This window comes from Atta cephalotes (genome assembly GCF_000143395.1).
Source record: "Atta cephalotes unplaced genomic scaffold scaffold00080, whole genome shotgun sequence".
NCBI lineage: Eukaryota > Metazoa > Arthropoda > Insecta > Hymenoptera > Formicidae > Atta > Atta cephalotes.
In genome coordinates, this window is record NW_012130144.1 from 144,687 (window position 1) to 155,362 (window position 10,676).

Genomic DNA, 10,676 nt, shown 5'->3' on the forward strand with positions numbered 1-10,676 from the left:
CCTCCGATGGATCGGCATGAGAGATCATGGTCCAGGAAGCGACGCGTCTTTCCTCGCTCGTCACCTGTGAATTTTGCCCAATCGCCTCCTGCATCATCATGCTATCAAATATACAACTATCAATCACGTGACTCTGCAATTATGAACGTTTAAGTGTTATGTATATGTAGCTTCCTCTAACATGAGTATAGGATAATTGAGAACTAGCAGATTTAATTACAAGCAGATTTATCAATAGTATACCTGAGTAGCAAAACTGCTACTTTACATGATGTATGCTCTCTGATAATACGTGAGAATGTGAAAGCTTTTATTTGATTATGTAAAAATATGTTTGTATTTCAATCGAGATATGCACATAAAGATGTTTGTATTAGTTTCAGTATGATACAATCTGTGATACAATCGCGATCATTAGAGTGTTTGAGTTTATTATTGAAAAAAGACTAAGTTTTTCTTTATATAATCGCTATATAAAGCGAGTTTAACGACTTTTAACTTTAATTGTCAAGATCCATCTGATATAACATTATGCAGTAAAAGCCATTTTGTGTTTATGAGACCGATCCTTGTTAAAATTTTTCTATTGAATTCTAATTTATTTGAGCGTTAATTTAACGTAGATAATGTGATTATGTTATTATGAATATTTTGTGTTAAATTAATATTTAATATTTTTTAGTATTAAAATAATACAATTTATGAGTAAATGAACAAATAACACAAATAATATAGCTTTTACATATATATAAACATAAATTTTAAAATAAAGGAGAAAAAAATGTGAATGTAACATGTTAATTTAACATATTATAAATGTTTACTGAAGTATCTTAATCTACAATGTTATAAATCATTTTTAAATTTTTTTTAAATTTTGCTTTAATCTTACAATGATTGAAGCAAAGAAAGCAGCTTTACAACTGTTGTAAAGCTGCTTTTTCTGCTGATCGCAATTGATTATTATTAATTGGAGATTTAATTATATTACTATGCCATAACTCAAGAGAAAAGGATTTGAGTCGCAGCATTCCTTTCATGTAATTCTTTTCGCGACCTATTGTCAATATGTACTAAATATACTAATTATTTAACGGGATCTGTTAAACACATTTTGAGCTCTGACTCTCAATCGGTCGATGATCGCTGTCGAGACGGTAATCCGTTACATAATTATCGCAGGATTATGCATGTTCAATGACCGGACTCTCATCGCGGATCGTTGACGGAAACGGATGTATGCTTCATAAAACAAATCATTTGTACACAGACGTGACTGCATTACGATTCTACAGAAACTCTCGCCAGAGAAGATGCATCGAATCTCTTCTCAAATCATACAACTACGTTGTATAACTACGTACAATGATAATTAGATATTATCTCTTGCAATATTCGCTCATAATTAATTAATTTTTAACACCGTGTATGAATAAAAATATTTATCATTTAAACAATAATGTGTTAGGATATTGCTATACTAATTATTCTCGTTGAAATAATAAAATCACGCTAGGGAGTTGAGAGAAATCGTTTATAAATAATAAATATCACGAACATACATCTCGTTTAGGCTCCTTCACAGAATAAGCAACAATGATCTGCCTTTTTATGGTAATACGACACTATGTTAAGGCAAGAATTGACAGGCAGTTGCCTAATACGCGTCATTGCGTACTATTGATCGATACCGAAGATAACTCTACGCGATCACGATAGCTTGATCAAATTAATTTATGAAACAGCCGTTCTGTTATTCCTTCAGATAACTCCAGATTTATAACCGGCTGGAAGTAGGAAAATTATTAAAACTCTTTTGATTGTACACAATATCAGTTAAAAGTATCAATAAAAAAATCAGCTAACATCAGTAAAAAACTTTTTTTATTAAATTTGATTTATAATGATTTTATATAGTAAAATGATTTATATAGTAAAATGATGAACTCTATTTTGCTAAAGTTTTGAGTAAATAACTTTTAAATGAGTAAGTCGATTCAAATAAACTTTTGCATGAATATTTATTAGAATTCTATTAGTATGTGTAAAAATTTCAAAATTTTATTTAATTTATAATGCTTATTAAATAAATACAAAATACGATATTTTATATAAGAATCAAGGCAAACAAAAAATTAAGTAACTTTTAAACCAATGAGAGAATTGTACTTAAATTTTACACAGATTTTCAGTTATAATAATAGAATAATTTATGAAATTTTTATATATTCTTGATAATACTTTGAGACATGACATACATCTTTAAGTTTCGAAGGATAAGAAAAAATTCGTCCATGAAGAAATTAAAGCTCGCTTCTCTTAATCTCAATTGATGCGTTAAAAAGAATACTCGATCATCTCGAGATCGTGATAGTTTCATTAAAAAAATAACATTTTGACCTGGATGCGGTCGTTGATTTGTATCATTATAGCTTCATCGTTATTGCGCATCTACAATTAGAATAGTATAATTATTGATTCTCGAAAAATGCGTTGTTATTTATCGTTGTTATCTAATTATCCAAATTTGTTAGTCACAGCAATTTAATCATCATAACGACGGTAAAGTGCCATTTGCGATAATAACGACAATAAATCCAGGCGAGAGATAATTATCATCACTGTGACTAAGCGATTACATTAGCTGAACATGCACGTCATATTGATTATCTTTTTAGTGCGGTCGGTTCCGCTTTATTTAATTCGCGGTGAATGAATGAGCAAATTTTCGGCCGCAAACAGCCACGAGGATCATTACGTGCGTTGTCGGGGATTTTATAAACCATCCATTACGTCGATCAAAACAGACAATTTGTAATTATCATTGTTACGAGATTTGTCGCCAACGGCAAGACAAACTGTCTGAAACAGATCGGTGACTCGAATCGAGAAATCGGCCGATCGATAAAATTATTTCGGTCTCGCATCGCGACGTATTGTGGCTCACCATGACTGTGTATGCCTTCACGGATCAGAAGACGACTCTCCCTGCAGATGATATCTGACTAGCTTTAAATAATGGGACCTTGCTGCGAGTGAGTTCGACGTTCCACATCGTAAACTCGTAATCATTTATGCTACATTCTCGACTCGTGCGAGTAATACGAATATCCCGAAGAGATGAACGATTCCTTATATAAAATAAAATAAAACATATCTTTCTCTATTTATTTTTCACTTTTTTAAAATTATATTTTAATTTTATTATTTACAATAATTTGTGAAGCAAAACTAATAATTTAGCAAAATTAATAATTTTTAATCTACTTTTTAAAAATATTTTCTCTTTATATTTTCTCTTTCATAATATATTTTATACGGTATAATTGTAAAACCTAATGTGGCATTTTTTAATTGCTTGTCGTTTCCATTAGGAAAAGAAAATATGAGTGTAATATTTCACATTAGCGCTGAATAATAAAACTTGTTAAAGTCTTTGATTTATCGGTTTCTCCCGCTGGGAAATAAATTTCAATTTCAAGAATTCATCGATGAATCATGATGCATCCACTGCAAGAGAGAAGACAAAGCGCGTCTGACCGAGTTGTTGAATAATCATCGTTCGATGTCGTTCCTCGTATCCGCGCAAGGGTGCAACGCAATTTGCAGCTGCATGCGAGAGACAGGAAGAAAGTGCATGCTTGCATTACCTCGGGGCTTCCGTGTAGATCATTGATCACGCCGGATTAAGGAGATTTGTCGTCGCATGGTAGCGGAAGCGTGGGCAGAGAACGATCCTCTTTGTCGTGTCCACCCGACAAGAGAGAAGGGAATATCCTTGGCGACTTCCTGCTTCTCCTCTGGACGTTGCATCTGACCGGCTGTCGCTCGCAACCAACGCAGATCGCGCACTTTTTCCGGATTATTACCGTGTATTCATTAAACTCGCGAGCCTTGATTGTATCAAATTGCCGGAACGATGCCGTATGAAACGGTTACATAAGGGTACCCGCGATTTGCGAACGTTTCGACTACTGGTGATGAATGGCATGGACAATGCCGGGCGGACAATAGCTTCACGCTCGCCACGAGCTACTTCGTGCGTTCGACTAGAATTCATTTTGATTTTTTTTTTTTTTATTGAAACGCTCTATTTCCATCGCGCAATCATATCTCCATGAGCATCTAACGAAGTTAATACAAAATACAATATATAATTTTTTTCTCTTTATACTCATATTTCAATTTGATAAAATCATATACACTGTTATAAATTTTTTATAATGTCAAATTATATTCACAGTTTGAATTATTTTTAATTATTTGTATAAATCTCCACTGCTTCTATTCAGTATATCATTAATTTAACTAAAACAATAAAATTAAACAATTTAGCTCGAGAAAATGTATTACATTTGACTTAAATTCAATTTATTATTTACTAAATGTGTGTTAATATGAACGTTGTTTATTTTGAATCATAAAAATTGATTTTGATATGAGATACAAATAATAAAATGTTATTTAAGTGAAGAGATTGGATTATCATTACTCCTTTATCTAATATTGTAACGCCGTCGGATTAATAGAAATGTAGTTGAATTAAATTCCGGTAATGATAATAGAAAATGTACAGAGCGTGTACATTTTCTTTCTTAAAATAATTATACGAAAGAAAAAGAGAAAAATTAAATATTATAGTTGAAGTAGTTTGCTGGCTTGCGCAGTTTGAGAAACTGACGAGATCTTATCGTAACGTTTGCAGATTCTGCGCCTGTTTGTCTGGCTGGGTCTTATGAGATCTTCGGTTCTCATTTCCGCTTTCATTTCGTTCAACTTTTCCTGATTTGCAAATCGGATAGCATACTGTTGCGCTCATTACAGATTATTCTAGGGAGATTATTAAGCTAGCTATTATGTGAGATACGCTTTTGTAACCGCCACTTCGCGTGATATTTTTACAGAAATATCGATGCCCAGCAAGCGACATGCAATTGTAATTATCAATCTTACGGTTGTAATTTTCAATTAACTCTTGGGTTGTCCGGAAAGTTCGTACCGATGTTGAAGGAAAATTGAAACGCAGAAAATTTAAATTTTAGTATATTTATTAAATTATATAGGTTAGTCGGCACGAACTTTCCGGACAACTCAATATTTGAGAATGATGATGTAAAATATAAAATTAAAATTATTTTATTATAAGCAAATACTTTATTGCCAGTTCTATTTATTAAATTAATATAATCACATTATTATTTTAATAAATTTTAATGATAATTGAGAAGTATAGTAAGAATTTTAAATTAAATAATTTTAAATTAATGTTAAATGAATTATTATTTGTTAGCAAATCGGTATATCAAAGTACCAATCAATCGTGACTCTGTCCTTTTCTTTTTATATCATCGATCTGGAGAGACCAAATGCTCATAGATATATCGTAATATTGAGCCATTGCGCGAGACCTCGTGACATCGAGATCATCCGAGGTCAAGGTTCCGTGAATAAAGCCGCAGATAATATTCACAGATACGAAGCAACCCGAAGGGTTATCTTCAACGCGACTCTAAAAATCCGATCAACAAAGCGACCCCCTCGAAACGGGATGTATAAATTGCAAGGACTCAAAGAGCAGGTCTTATTGGGGAACTGCTCCTCGAAGAAGAAGAATAATACAACGTTAAGACGCGTTTTGATCGTTCTTTGTGCACCGGACTATGTAATAATATATAGAATACTGTTTTAAATAATTCTTCACAGCAATTTTTTAAGGTGCTCGAAAAAGAAATTCAGTTATATCTCTATAATATAAAATTAAATTTTAGAACTTACTTTAAAATTGAATAGCTTTAGGCTTAAGTATAAAATACTTTTAATTTATAAAGGTGAAAAGAATCAAAAGAATACTTAGAAAACTGAAGGTAATAAAAGTTAAAGAAGAACCAAAAAAAAAATTCTTACAAAAATAAATATTATTTTTCAAAACTATTTATTTTTCATTAGATAAAACATTTACATCTATTTTTATAAATCTGCTTTATGGCTAAGACTGTGTAGATAATTGTTATTTATTTTCTAAGAAAAATAAATATATACATATAGAGACTTTCAGATAGATATTATATCTCTCATCAAGCAAGTAAAAAATTAGTATGACTTTAATACCATTAAAAATATTTTGAAGAACGGAAACAGATTGTATAATACTTTCATTAATCGCTATTTATTTTTATAATATATGTGGATTGATTTAGAAAAATTATTTTTTAAAACTATGTAAAAAAGGAGAGCATTTGGAAAATGTTCTAGCAAATATTTTCACACAATTTTCATGTGTGTGTATGAATATCTGTATGCTTAGTTCGAATCGCATCGTATTACACGTGCAGGTAAGGGTGACTACAAGCCTGAAATATTTATCTGCTGCGATCGCGCTTAGCTAAGCGGCATTAGGTTTCGGAAGCCGACGAAGATGCGACGAGTCGCGCGGCAATATTGTGGAATATCTTAGAACTTACGTACCATGATATTATGTAATGACGCTGGTAATAGAGACATATTCACCATATAGACAGACATATTATGACACTTTAAGCCGTAATTGCCACCTTACTCCCTAACATCTGTTGACTGCATCAGGAAACTCACTTCCTGTCGCGACTCACTTGCAAATTCTACGCGATGTGCTTATTAAGACTTTCTAACTTTTATATTATAGATATAAGATGCACAGTGGAAATTTTTACCAATCGTGAGATAAGAGAGGGATAACAATAAATCTGTAACACGTGCTGATGATTGAATAGCTGAAAATTGAAATATTGGAATATATGTTTCATAAAAATTAAGAGATTTTGTAATAAATTTAAAATTGAAGCAATTTAATTTTTGCAAAGCTACAATTAATTTTTTAAATTACAAACAAATCGAAATTTGAAAAGAATTGTTGATAAACAGTAAAGTATTAATTTTCAGTTAATTTATAGACTATTTAAGCAAACTTGAAATTTTAATAGTATTAAATTGACGTTTATCTCCAGTAAAATAAATATTTATTAAATAAGAATGATATTTAAATAAAATGAATTATAAAGAAAATAATATTTATATCGAATTAATGTTTTTTGTATCAAAAATAAATACATATTTACATTTATTAAATATATTCAGTAAATATTCAGCTAGTACTATTCTAAATACTATAGTAAACTACTATAGTAAATAAATATCTATTAAAGCCTAGTACATTTTTTTAGTGAATAGTAAAATTTAATATATTAAAATACAACACTCCATAAGATTATGATGATTATTAAACTGCCTCGGATATAAAATCGCTCTTCCGAGAAATAATAAAAACGAGAAGAATAATAAAAGTTAATAAAGCTAAAGCATATGTTCATGGAAAATATGTCAATTGTTTCGCAGCTACTATTATTTTGTCGTTCTCGCAATCGGAGCTTCGACACGAATACTGCATGAACACACGATAATTTCATAGAATCATACAGGCAATAATTCCTCCCTTCAAACAAAGATCGTTCGTCGACGTGAGAATGCATTACGTTGAAGTTATTAAAATTGCAGTACGATGGACGATGCGCACGTTTGTTACGGTAATAAAACAGACATTAAGATAAAAAATAAGAAAAAAATACAGAATTGGCCTCGTAACAAAAGTGGGACAGTCAAACGGTACGCGCAATTCGCGAGGTCCGGACTCACGCATCTCACGTCGAATCTGGAGTCCGCTTTCGTGGGTCCAACCCGCGAGTGTGTGACACATCTCAGAGTCATCTCACGTGCCGCCCGCATTGTAGTTCACTCGGGCAGTCAGCCAACCAACCAACCGGCCAGTCAGTTCGTGGCCGTCAAGACTCGAGGGGATCGGGAACTCGCAGAACAAGAACAGAGACAACACTGACCTTCCTCATACACGTGTCTACATAAAATATTACGATGCGGTCACGTTCGCGACGACAATTCGCGAACTTGTGAGCCTTGCCTTTCTATCTATCTTTCTCCCGCTTTTACAGTGCTTATACAGTCGCGATTTTTACGGTTGCCTACTTTAAATCTGGATGGTATAATAGTGTTTTATACATAGACAAAACTATTTTAATGAAACATTGAAAAATTTAATTAGATATATACACACAGTTCTGAAAATAATCTTGTTAGACTATCAAAATTATTATGTAGGACATTCAAGGATAATGAGCAATGTCACAAAGGTTTTGACATTCCAGAAACTGGCTTGAGCATTCTACATAATTATTTTAGTGGTCTAACGAAATTATTTTCAGATCTTTATCTAGCATAATTTTTAGATACTTTAATAAAAAATTGTTCTTTTGTAGCTGAAAAAAAATGTGAAATTAAATTTTTTATATTTTGATAAATATTTATTTTAATAGTACTAAATTGACGTTTATCTCCAGTAAATAAATATTTAATAATAAGTATAATAAATATTTAAATAAGAATGATATTTAAATAAAATGAAATATAAAGAAAATAATGTTTATATCGAATTAATTTTTTGTACCAAAATAAATACTTATTTACATTCAGTAAATATTCAGCTAATACTATTCGAATAAATATCTATTAAAGCCTAGTACATTTTTTTAGTGAGTAGTAAAATTTAATATATTAAAATACAATTATATTTTTAAATTGTTCATTGATTCAAATTTTATTTTTTCGAATTATTGTATATAGTAGGAAATTTACGGATTTTTGTTATTTTTTTTTGTTTATCACGTTCTCTACTTTATGTTTCCTCGAGACTGATGAAAATTCCGCGGAGTAGAAGGTTAGATGACAATTCCCGCGATTTCGGTTGAGATTAGGCAGACTGCATTATTCAGAGCTCGGGTTGGCGGGATACTCGTGTATATTTATAAGCAGGCTCCACAACAGAGCGGATTCCACGTCGTGATTTGCACGTTCGGAATATCTGTTTCGTTGAAATGTATCTCTAAAATGTTGAATTGGTTGTCGAACCTGCAATGTCTTGGATTATCGTATACATGATGACATGATGACTATTCTAGCAATCAGAAATTGATCTTTATAACATTCATTTACTTCAACAATGACACAACTGAAAAATGAAGTTTTCTAAAAAATAAACGTTTGAACATTTGGAATTATTAAAAATCTTAGTATTAATTTTTAAATGCAATTTTTAATGTAATAACTGATTTTAGAGGAATAAAAATGTGTAACTCGTATGTTTTTTTGATATTTCTATCTCTTTTTTTTTCTAAACAACTTAATGATATTTTTTTATTATATTGTTGTTATAACATAATGATACATGTTTGAGTAATATCTTATTATTTTAATTCAAAGTATTGCTCAAGGAGCCGAAATAAAAATTTCAGAAAACTTAAAAACACTTTTTTTTTGGAAGGAGTAAATTTTATATATTTTCTATTGTTTTTTTTACCAGAAAATCCTTAAAAAATTTTTCTGTTGTTCAGAAACTATAGTAATATATTTAAAAAAAATTCTATAGTGTCAACCAAATCCTATAGAATTTTAAATTCTCAAAATGTATCGGCTTCGAGTTTATAACTTCGAAGTCGCAGGAAATATGTATTTTAACAGAATAACGCGGTAAGAATCGCAAATGAAAATCGAGCCGCCATATGATCACGATAATCTCCGAATCCACGGAGCCTTTTCATGGAACATTAGAATTGTTCGGAAATTCATACCGTCACGAAATAGCATTTGAACCTTTTAATGAGCTCACAAGCCGAACCTTTACGTTGCTGTAAATTAAGTTCGTTACAGCTATCGTCTCTCGAGTTTTTTACTGATTCGAGAAGCGTCCGCTTTGGGGGTCGGGCCCGGACAATAAGAGAATAAATTCGTGATGCGCAGCATCTTCTCTCGATCCTTGCCGACGAGCTCTTAATGATCCCTCAGCGGAACATGCTTGTACGTAGATATTATGGAGTGCGTTCTTCGGCATTTTACAGTACGAACGAATTTTCGAAGCGAAGCGAAACGAGTAACGCCCATTATCTGCACGATATGGCTGTCGGCGGATGTTATTGTACCATGAGAAAACCATGAAGAGCAATTCTTGAGTATAAGTACAGAGAAACGAGAAATTCGCTCGAGTACGAAGTTAAAAAAAGAATAGTTTATGGACACATCGCTGCGTTGATGGAAAAGCGTCACCTCTCAAAATTTTTTAATAAAACATTTTTAAAATTGTGAATTGTAACATATGTTTTAATTAGGATGGTAAATACAATTTCTTTAACTTTTCTCTTCATATTATGTTTTCAATTACAATGTACTGCTTTTCTATCAACAGCGATATAATAATATTGCACTGAAATTTATGTTTATTTATTTAATATTTCTTATTTAAGATTTTATTTAATATTTCTCATTTGTGTGAGATTTTTTTTTTTACGAAAGTTAGTTTATTGACAGAAACTAATAATTTTCTTTTCATTAAAAGTTTTAATTGTATATGGCAGAATGATTTTGCTGAAGTATCTAAAAAAGCTGGATATACAATAGATCTGAAAACAATGTTGTTGAACTATCAAAATAATTATGTGAAACATTTAAACATTGATGGTCACAACATTGTAAAGTTTTAACATTCTGACAAAATTAAAAGCATTCTACATAATTATTTTGGTGATCTAATCAAAATTATTTTCAAATCTCTCTCTCTCTCTCTCTCTCTCTCTCTCTCT